The sequence below is a fragment of the Eufriesea mexicana genome, unplaced genomic scaffold (genome assembly GCF_001483705.2).
Source record: "Eufriesea mexicana isolate 0111107269 unplaced genomic scaffold, ASM148370v2 scaffold18034, whole genome shotgun sequence".
Lineage (NCBI taxonomy): Eukaryota > Metazoa > Arthropoda > Insecta > Hymenoptera > Apidae > Eufriesea > Eufriesea mexicana.
Genome location: NW_016925401.1, coordinates 27,732 through 38,341, shown reverse-complemented (window position 1 = coordinate 38,341; position 10,610 = coordinate 27,732). Strand labels below are relative to the sequence as shown.

At 36.9% G+C, this 10,610-nt stretch overlaps 1 long non-coding RNA gene across 1 annotated transcript; it reads left to right on the top strand.

Moving 5' to 3' along the window:
- The first annotated feature begins 4,631 nt into the window (after positions 1 to 4,631).
- Positions 4,632 to 5,281, top strand: LOC108554225 (uncharacterized). Its single transcript, XR_001890697.1, has 3 exons — positions 4,632 to 4,710; positions 4,879 to 5,129; positions 5,211 to 5,281. It is a non-coding gene; the product is annotated as an uncharacterized LOC108554225 (long non-coding RNA).
- Positions 5,282 to 10,610: the final 5,329 nt, after the last annotated feature.

Here is a 10,610-nt window from a genome sequence, read left to right as displayed (position 1 = left end):
GTGTACCACTTGCCTTGTGAATGCTGCATACACCGTAAGAAGGTAATTCTGATGTAACGCGTTTTGAGTTTGGATACGATAGCAGCGCCAACATAATATCCAGCGACCGTCGTATACGTATAAGCCTGGCGGAGGCTGATTCTCGTTCAACTTTCGTCTAACTCTCCGAGCAGCTGGTAAATCGAGGCAGGAACGCATAATGCCACACGAAAAGGGCTATTCGTTGCCGGTATACGTACTCCCCCCGAATAAACGCGAACGACGGTTTAATAAAACCTGTCGGTGGTGGTTCTCTGGCCACTGAAAACGTAAGTAAAATGCAACGGGCTTTTATGCCTGGGAAAGCTCGCATGTATCGACTCGGTGTATGTTGCTTAGACCCGCTCTGCGGTTTTATAAACTGGCGGCCAAGCTCACACCGTGAGAGTTTTAATGCCTTGTGTAACGCAGTTCGAATTAATGTGCTTGGGTTACCTAAATAATCTTTGGTGTCTGCGTTAGGATCGTAGCAGCGTTGGCGACATTAGGCATCAAACGTGTCTGTGATATAATAACGCATTCCTTATTGGATGTGTGGGAACCGTAAGAAATATAGGTTAGTAGAAATACTTCTTTATCTTACTGTACTTCAGGTATTCCACTTAAATGAATTAATTGTAATTATATGTCAAATAATGTTAGCGTTACGTATATTGTGGTTCCATGTGGTACTCACCTAGTTTCTAATAATAATTCTGGGAACAACGGTGTTGCATCGGTTAACATGCTTAGTTCGAACGTAATTTCTTGTTAGGATCCAACGAAATCTCGTATTACGAATGCCTGTAAGACATTCATTGACGACGCTCGTACTGCAAACATGCAGGAATATAAACAATTGCGAGCAAATGTTTGCACTCGCTTGCTTATCCAAGTTAGACGCACCAACGGCATCGAATCGATGTGAAATGACCCGCAAATGGTTTGTCGCGTTTTCCGCAGGGATTGTAGAGGTCTCATAAAATGTGTCGCGAGTGAAACGGTTCTCTCGTTCGTACGAAGATTTATAATCCACTTGATAATCATTTGCAGGAACGATGGAGGGCAGTTGAAAAACAAGATAATGCCGTTAAGTTGTTCTATGAATGTCATCACAATGTCAGATTTTACGGTCCTCCTCGAATAATTGAACGATCCAGTTAGAACAAGAAAAACGTATGTAAACACAGTCGTAGCGCAGGAACCTGTTTTACGGTTAAAATTAAATTTACCCTGCCGGTGTACTTATTAAATGGTACTGTTACGCACAAGCAAGTGTGTATACTTTATTGGCGCGTGCTACGGCCTGAAACCGGTTAAACCGTATCAGCTTTCCGGCCATCAATGAAATACGCCAACCTCCTAGCTAAATGTAGGTCATTAAACGAATAATGTTACCTGCGTTCGCTCCAAGATAAAAAGACGACAATTTAGGTATATTATAGGTAGAAGAGAAGAATTTTCTTCCAAATTCTATTGCACCGTACTTCATTAATAATCATGTTAAACAATTATTCGTTTCACAGACAGTAAGCTCTCTCCCGAGTTGAGAAAATCGAATTTCGAAATCCTCGGCACCAAGCAACTTTGAGCGATAAAACTTTCCGAACTAAACTTGTACAGTGCGCACAACTGCACCGCCATAGTCCTTTATCGTTTCTTCTCTCTCTTACTATATGTATCGGAAATGTAGGAACCGGTCGTATCAACTTCTCCGTGCTCGAGCGGTACTACGAAAAAAAAATTCCTAGATTCCTAAATATCTCGTAAAAACTGGAAATTTGCTCGATCGATATTATCAACACATTAAGACCTTACTAGCAGTGGAAAATTCACCAATGGTAATGTTGAAACTTCAAAGATACTGCAAGCCTCGAAAGTTCAGAAAAACGAAACTAGGTCATTTGACTATCGTCGTGATTCATTTTTTCGTCGGTCAATAAATAAACAAGGTGATCTCGGGTGATCATATTCAACTTTGCAACTGAGATTTTGGATTCTGATTTACTTAGGATTTCCTTATTTTCATTCAGGAGCTGCGATATCTGAAATAATAAATGTGGATCAGGATTTGTTAGCGATAAAAAATTATTGGCGAAGCAACCTTCATATTCTTAGAATATCACGGGTTTTCGAGGGATTACGAAATTGAATTACAAAATTTCCATTGTGAACATGTAACGCGATACACGCAACCGTTAGTGTATAGTATCCTCCCATAAAGCAAGGTTCTAAATTAAAGCATCAAGTAGCGGCATCGATTGATGTGGCTTGTGTAATAATCATATGCTTCTCGTGTAATGTAGATAGGTTAATAATATTTTAGTCATTACATACGATTAATAACAATCACATTTTCTATTCATATAGTGTTCAGTTAAAATATTTCAATTAAAAAAAGGCGACTGTTACTTACTATTAGTCCTTCTTATTAGTCGGCGAAAGGATGACATACCATTGTTTACATTAATGTCTTCGAGACCAGTCACATGACTTCCAGCTATTGGTCCACTCCCTTGAACTCCAGGAACGACTTTCTTAGCTATATAGGGGGTTCTTAAGGTTCCCTTCGATCAGTATTGTCTATGGATGCACTATAGTTTCTTTTCTTCCATATCATGCCGCTGGGTTCCACTTAAGCGTTGGCATTTGGATAAAGTCGGTCCTGATCTGATCACGTGTATCAATCAAATTTAGTGTCTCGTCTCGTTGCACGAACGAGAGTTGCAGAACGAGTTTCATTTTTTTTCCATTCTTCTTTGAGTTCTTGTTCAACCTTGTAACATATGTGATTGTGAGATTTAAATTTCAAATGAAAAACGTTTCCTTTTTCAATTTATAGTTATCAACGCTGTGTACTTAAAAAGATGTTAACAGTTGAACCTAATGAAACGATTTACTGAAATGAGCGGAAAAGGACAACTTGATGAGAGAAGTGAGCAAACGATAGAGAAAGGAAGAACGCTTTTCCCTCACGCAATTACGATGATTCTTATGGCAATTTAAAATTATTTTGCAAAACTTCACAAAGGAAAATTTAAATCGAAGTGACTTTAATTATATTATTGGATGAGCTTCGTGCTATTGCGTATCGTACGTCCATTGCGATGCCTTTGTTTTTCAAAAGAAGCAAAGCCTTTTGCTATAGTATCTTATTCCTCATTCACCGCCCCTCACCTCTCTCGTCTGCTAAAGAGAAATAATTCGTTGCGAAAGTAAATGTACCGTGAATTCATTAGAGCGCAGTTGCAATGGCGCAGTTAATTATTTCCAGGTGTAATTAATTATCTCCACCTGGTGTATCACTTGTCGCAAAAACGAAATTATCAACGTACTTCTGATATTGCCACCCGTTCAGAGCTACTGCAGTTGGACTTAACTATCTTTTAATTACCTGACATAACACGTTCCTGATTTAAACTGCATAAGTAATGGGTAATAGAAAGTCTAAGTGACACGAAGACGAAAATAATTGGATTGGTCTATATGTAATTTCAAATTTGCAAAATTTAATGCTATGCACAAGAAAGCAGAAACGGGAAAATTATTAATATCGAATTGTTGCAAATTAATGAATGAACATCTCTTTGACTTTCGATATATCGTTTAATGATAATACGTACCATGCTAAAAATACATGTCATTTTAATATGACATGTATCATTTCATCAAGTGATAGAGCAAGGAAAGTAAACTCTATAAGAATCACTTAATGGATATTACAGATTACGGAAAAAGTTAAAATTTGTTATACAGTGTTATTGATCGATGTAGATGGCTCCACGGTCTGACAAATCTCGCTCGATATAATCATATCGACCGTCGTGCAAGTACGAACGTCATTTCTAACCTAACTCGTCTAATGTCACAGATAGGAAGGTCGTTAAAGTGTCATAATTTTTATTGTCTCCTAATTTTTTAGCTTTTCTTGCCGATGGGCTTTTTTCATCATATCCACACGTAAAACTGGGCGTGGCACTGGATGATATAAAATTCTATAAAGGTTCGTGTGCGAATCACGTTGACATTATCTTTCAGTTCTTTTTTGGTTAAGCTTTAGATTGGTTCTGATGCAAAACATTTCGCTACTGTGAAATGGTATCACGTAATTAATCCTACAAACGTTTTGGTCAATTTGTTTGTCCCCGTATTTGAGATAATTGGAACTTCAGTACTGAAGTATTTTCTCATGATGATTTGCTGGGTAAGTCAAAGTAGTAAATGTGTCGTTTTCAACCTCGTTAATTTACAAGGTATATTTTCAATTTGCAAATTGCAGAGACGATTTGTAAACTACATGTAGCTTACGTTACAAAGATTAAATTACGGAAACAGTTAAATTTGAAATTTGATTAATATTCCTATGATGATATTAATATCAACAGATAATATAAACACATTGGAAAATAATTATTTCAATAATATCGTATGACATGGATTGTGGATGAATATTTATTTCCAAATTTGTTGAATAATCTGAAGAACTCTTAACTTTGTTTATGGCTCACGTGTTTACAGTATTCTTAGGAAATGATTCACTATATTGGCGAGGAAAAAGTACTTTAAACACAACGATCCTTCGAAAATCAATATTAAAGCTACTTGCTGTGTAAACAATGCGCGAACTATAAACAACTTCATTGTTTTGCGAAAACATGAAATAAGCTAGCGTTTTAAATTTGTTTTTCAAAGGTAATCATAACAGCGTACTTACGAAATTTATTAAACGTAGTCTCTCGACTGTATTTTCTTTGAGATTTCTACCCTTACATTATTCTGGGATGAAACGAAGAAAATTTACATAATAATTTAAAGATATTAAAAGGTAAGCAACAGTCAGAGTCCGTTTCATTTTTATAGTTGCAAAATACTCGACAAGAGGAAAATTAGATATCAACGTTTGATAAAACAAGATGTCAAACGAATTTCCACGTAATTTTATGTTTCCTACGAAAGTAATCCATGTTCGATCCACCTGAGCCACCTCCATTAAGTTTCCTACCTACATTAATTCACATCTGAATTTATCCCTGCTGCAACGCCGCGTCCGCGTTACTGGGCGGGAGGTTGAGGGAAAAAATACCTAGAGAGGTTCGACCTAATTATCCAAGGTAAGATAATAGAGTGACTTCCATTACGAAGGAAATTTTGTCTGGTAGCATCTGGAAGGAAAAATTTTTATTATGCCCCAGGGATAATCTTCCATGGCTAGCACGAACCCTGGTATGCATTGCAAATACACGGAGAACGAAGAAGATGGGACAGTTAAAAAACGGACATTAACCGTGCAGTGAGAGAAGTACGTTAACTATAAAATAGAAAAGACGTCGGCGTCGACGAAGATGAAAATAAGGCGAGATGAAATGATAACGAAAATGAAAACGGTTACGTCTTCATGAATATCGTACTTGCGGAAGTTTGTATCAGAGAAAGCGAAATTGCCAATTAGCAAGATTCGTGTTTGTTTCGTGAAACGACAATCTGTTATTTCTATGGAATTTCAATCTGAAACACGACACAGTGGTATTATACAGAAGCAGCTTATAAGCTATTTACCGCACTAGTTTTATGAACCATTGTACCACCAGCGTGCAGACGTACGTGAGGACTTATTTTCTTTTTCGCTAATAACTGCTGAAATATTATGTTTACCATTTGAAAAGTTTGTTTACCAAAGGACACTTCATTAGCTTATGTACATTTCCGTGGACGGAGGAAAAGTTTTTTAATCTTGAATTCAAAGAGCATACTTCCTTAGTTAATCAGTCTGTTTCACTTTTCCCATTTTTTGTTTTTTAAGAAACTGGTCCAAACTTCTAAATAGATAGTAATCTGTGCGAGAGAGTTGAAGTGAACAAGGCAGATGAGAAGTTCGTAGTCCAATTGGAAGTTTTTAGAAGACTGGTATTACTAAGTTGTTTCGAGTTATCATGGAGCAGAAAGAAATTTCAGTACAATGGAAATCCATATGCGCATCTTTTAATAGTAAGTTCTTTTTTATTAATCAAGAACCACAACTGTTTCATAAGAAATATTCATGGTATACTGTTATTTCTTAGAGGGAAAAAGAAGCAATAGAGCAGAGCAGAAAAATAAATAAAGTGCATAGGGAAATCCTCAAGAATTTCTCAGCAAATTCTCAGTTGAACATTAATAGCACATCTTTTAAAAACATGTATATATCGGTATGTATCTCGCGCTTGCATTCCTTCAAACGAAATTCCCAAGGCGCTCGTATTGCACGGGTATAAAGCAACGATCGCGTGTAAATGCTTCGATCTCACGAGAAAACAACCTGTTACGACTAACAAAGTAGAATTGGAAAATTCTTCGCCCACCAACCAGCCTCAACCGAGAACCATCTGCTGCCCGTCTTTGTCCGCCTCACGGTGAAGGAACAAGACGACTCTCGCTCCCTCGTGCGATAATACTTCCCAGGAGACAAGCTCGCAAAAGGCAGATAATTGCACGTGAAAGTGAACGTTGCTAATCCCCGCGAACGTGTGCGCGCACCCGCACGCTCAATGCGTGTGGAGCTGAATTCCTCGCGTGACTCGACTACTCGCTTGCTCATCTTGATCTCGGCCAGCTGGTTGGTGCGAGCGTGTAGCACGTGCATTATATAGCAAGTGAGCGTGTGTTTGAGTCTAACGCGCTTGCAATCATCGTGCAAAAAGCTTCAATTATTGGAAGAGAGCAGAGAACAGAGAGTTATCGGGATAATTGCGAGTAACATTACCGGCCTGTGTTGCTCCGGTTGCTTTTATTTGGGCGCCACAGAAAACATCAGAAAAAATTTGGCGTATGTCCTCGGCGTTTTGAATTTCGAGCAGTGTAAGATAACACAGAGCGTAAAATTTGTTTAAGAGATATCATTCCGGCTGGCTCGAATCCATTCCGCGGTATCTGGTCTGTCCGTCATGCCAAAATGCGTTCCTTCCAGGCCATTATTTTCGACGATATCGGTCGTTTTTAACGGGAATCCGTCTTCTCGCGCAGCTGCTACCACCAGTTCGCGTGTGATGGTTTTTTTTTCTCAGTCTCTTTATACTCCGGCTTTCGTATTGTTTCGTCGAACCGAGCTATATCGAGGTAGTTTTTTTATGCAAACCGAAATTATTCTTCCTATGAGAAATTGTGTTTTATCACGGTCCGATCCGATACTGTCTTTGAAGTTTCATGAATATAACCAATTGTGCATTCGTCAATTTAAAGTATGCACGTGCGCGTAACGTTTTTACGAGGAAGTGTAAAGCGCCCTCTTGTTTCATAGCAGATCTAAAGAACGTCCTTCGAGGATGTGGTTTTCATCGCCGTTTTTATTCGAGAAACATGCTTAACGTACAAAACTGCCGGATTGCTCGGCGTAAAAGCTGTCGTATACGATTACACGAATTAAACGGTTCGTTACATCTCCTGGTGGGTTTCCTTTGTTTTATCACAGAGTGATCTTTTGAAACGAAATATATTATTCGTATATACAGATATCCTAAAAAAGATTAGGTTAAGTAGATTTAATTTGGTATTTGAAGTCTAACATGAATTAAACGTGTAAAACGTATCATTGTTTGTAAATAACAATTAATAAGAGAAATATAACAAGACTTTTATTTGCAGGAAATATTTTCATCAAAATGCGCATTCAGAGGATTCTCATCGAAGTTGACTCGTAGAGAAGCAATTATCAATCATGCGTTGGTACTACATCGTGCGTCGATTTGAAATTATTCGAGAGTAAACCAGATCTCTTCAGAACATTTACTGTAGTCGATTCTATGCGTGCTACAGCATCGACAACTTCGATCACGCGATGTGAACTGATTAACACGGACGGGATAGAGAAACACAGATTGACAGAGGCGAAGGAAACGCAGATGTGCAAACTAACGAACGCCGCGTGTACTTGCTAAATTAAACCAACTAGACGCTAAATCACAGTCGATAACTCTTGTTAGTTTAAAACGAAGTGTCGGTTTTCGAAAGCTTACTTTCGCGGCTCGAACAAATCGACCGTCAGTATAACTCATTGTTTTCAAATCATTTCAGCCAAAAAGTACTGAATTGTAATTTTTCTTTTAAGCCGCTTCTCGTGAAAAACCTTCCAATTGAAACTTACAAATCGAATTTATAAACTTGATATAAATCGAATTACCAAACTAATATATATATATATATACAAGAACGCCAGGTAAATTAGATTTTAGTTTGTACCGAAAGTTCTACTGATTTTCCCACCTCCATTGTTCGGAAGGTAAAAAAGCGAGAAACAGAGCTTTAATTAATTCGTTTAATTTTTCCTTTGGCTGTAGTGAATTTTAATTAAAATCTTCGCTTTTCGATGAATGCGCGGTGTTCACGGATAAATACAAAATTTTCGTTTTATTTCCATTTAGATAGGAATAGGTTGGAAATTGTAAAAATTTTACAAATTTCACGCTAAATCGAAACTCGCTTTGGACAATTCTTTCTCGGTGTAATTAACGCTTTGGTGTGTAGAAGTCACGTGATCGGGTAAGACTGTTTCACGAAACAAAATGCTGTCGAATTTCAATATTCGAATAACCTCGTTTCTGTATCACGTTTCAATCAGAGACCTTAAATCGTAAAATATAATTCTCTGTTATAGTTGTTCTGCAATGCTACAACGATAAAACAATTAAAAAGAATATTCAATAATATTTGTGTAGCCTCTCTTAAAAACTTTGTTTATTTGTTGTACGCGCTGAAATAAAATATACATTGTTTAAAATTACGCGTGAACTCTAAAGTTCGCGTAGCAATCTATGAGTAAATAGCTGAAAAGGAAGATCCAATATGATCCGATCTCGAAATCGGATCATCGCGTACCATCATATGGAAAAGTTGAAACGTACAAGTTTCAACCAAATTCTCCGGTCCATTGAGACAGATATATCGAAATTTGTTATTGCTACTGATATTTATCGTGTGTATTCATATACGACCGTGTGAGCACGTTTGCATCGAACAAAGACATAAATACCAGAATAGATGGCGCCAGAAGTAATCGTGTTTCGTATAAATCGTAAATGTTTCGTGATTTCGTGTATTTTTATCGAATCTTTGAATTATAGAATAAAAATATCTCGTAAATAATATAAATGATTATGAAAGACGGTTTTTAAAAAATACGAAATATTAAAAAACAATCTCATCGTGTTTTAATGTTATTCAAATGTAACAAACGGATAACAAAAAGGTTTAGTTATTCAAACGAATTTGTAATATTTTTAAAAATAACAAAGCCAATTTGACATCGAACCACAGCATATTTAATCAAACTTTATATACATCGATGTAAATTTTTACTACAATTAAAGCAAGGCAGTTTCGAAATTGTTAATATTTAAACGAAAATAATTATACATGATATAATTCCACGAACTGTATGTTTGTCGAATTGATTTTTTTGATAAAGGTTCGCTGACATTATCAAACTTGTATGTAAATTGGTATTTAGCGAAATGAAATTTCATCGAGATTTACTTTATCGGCAGAGATCTCCCAGCTCTGTTGTTTAATGCGATAGTGATTTTCCGTGCTTACACGTGAGCGAGTGTAATCCATGCGATACGTTAATCATCGATTACAAGCTTAAATCCCGCATTATGCACTGTTTTGTATAAACCTGGAATTTTCCTCGTTCAGGTTATACTGCTCCTATTGCAAACGGAATTCGCAATCATTTAGGAAAATGAAAATCATATCTGTGTTAAATATGTTCCGTGATTAATGACTTACCGTAATTGATAAAGACCATTGTCTATCATTATCGAAAATTGAGTCACTCGCATATTCGACCGACCAACCAATTTCCTGTAACAGGCATCCCTTTGTAGCTTGAGTCGTCTACGTTTAAATGGCTTCCGTCCAACTTATATGTCCGAAATTTAATTCCCAAGGCTCGAGTAACGATCGATTGTTGGCGTAAATTGAAGTTTTTAAATCAGGTCTCGTGCTATTTTTCGACGAATCTGTAAGTGACACTTCATCGTCTTTTCCTTCTTACTTCATATTGGTTTACGTGCCTTATCTATGTTCCTTATACTCTGTCGAAGTGCTATTTCACTGGAACCTACATTTACTGGACGCACTATTGAAAATCCAGTTCCAATCTTTAATTCCTGTGCTCTATGACCCGTTTGTCCGTTTATTCGTACGTCTTCTCTTTGTTGCAGGGAATTCTTTATTATCGGTTGTAGAAGTAGGAAATATTACTATGATCGGATATATCCGAGAAATTGCGTTACATTGGTAGGACAAAATGTTACTAGGTATTAAGTAAAGACCGTTGAACGAAAACTTCAAGAACGGGTGACATTTCCATATTAACTGTTTGGAGCTGAAAACAAGCATTGTAATTGGCTATAAAATGTATCATGAAAGACGTCTCTGACGTATCTCTGACGGCTACTAAAACAATTTATTAACATAATCTGCATTATCTACAGTTGATGCTGGATTTTATTACAGGAGAAATATTACTGTGATATTATGAAATCTGCAAATGTCGAAGAATGAATTGTAAATGGAATTCGATCGCGTTTAATTGAATCACAGTGAAAATTATTTCA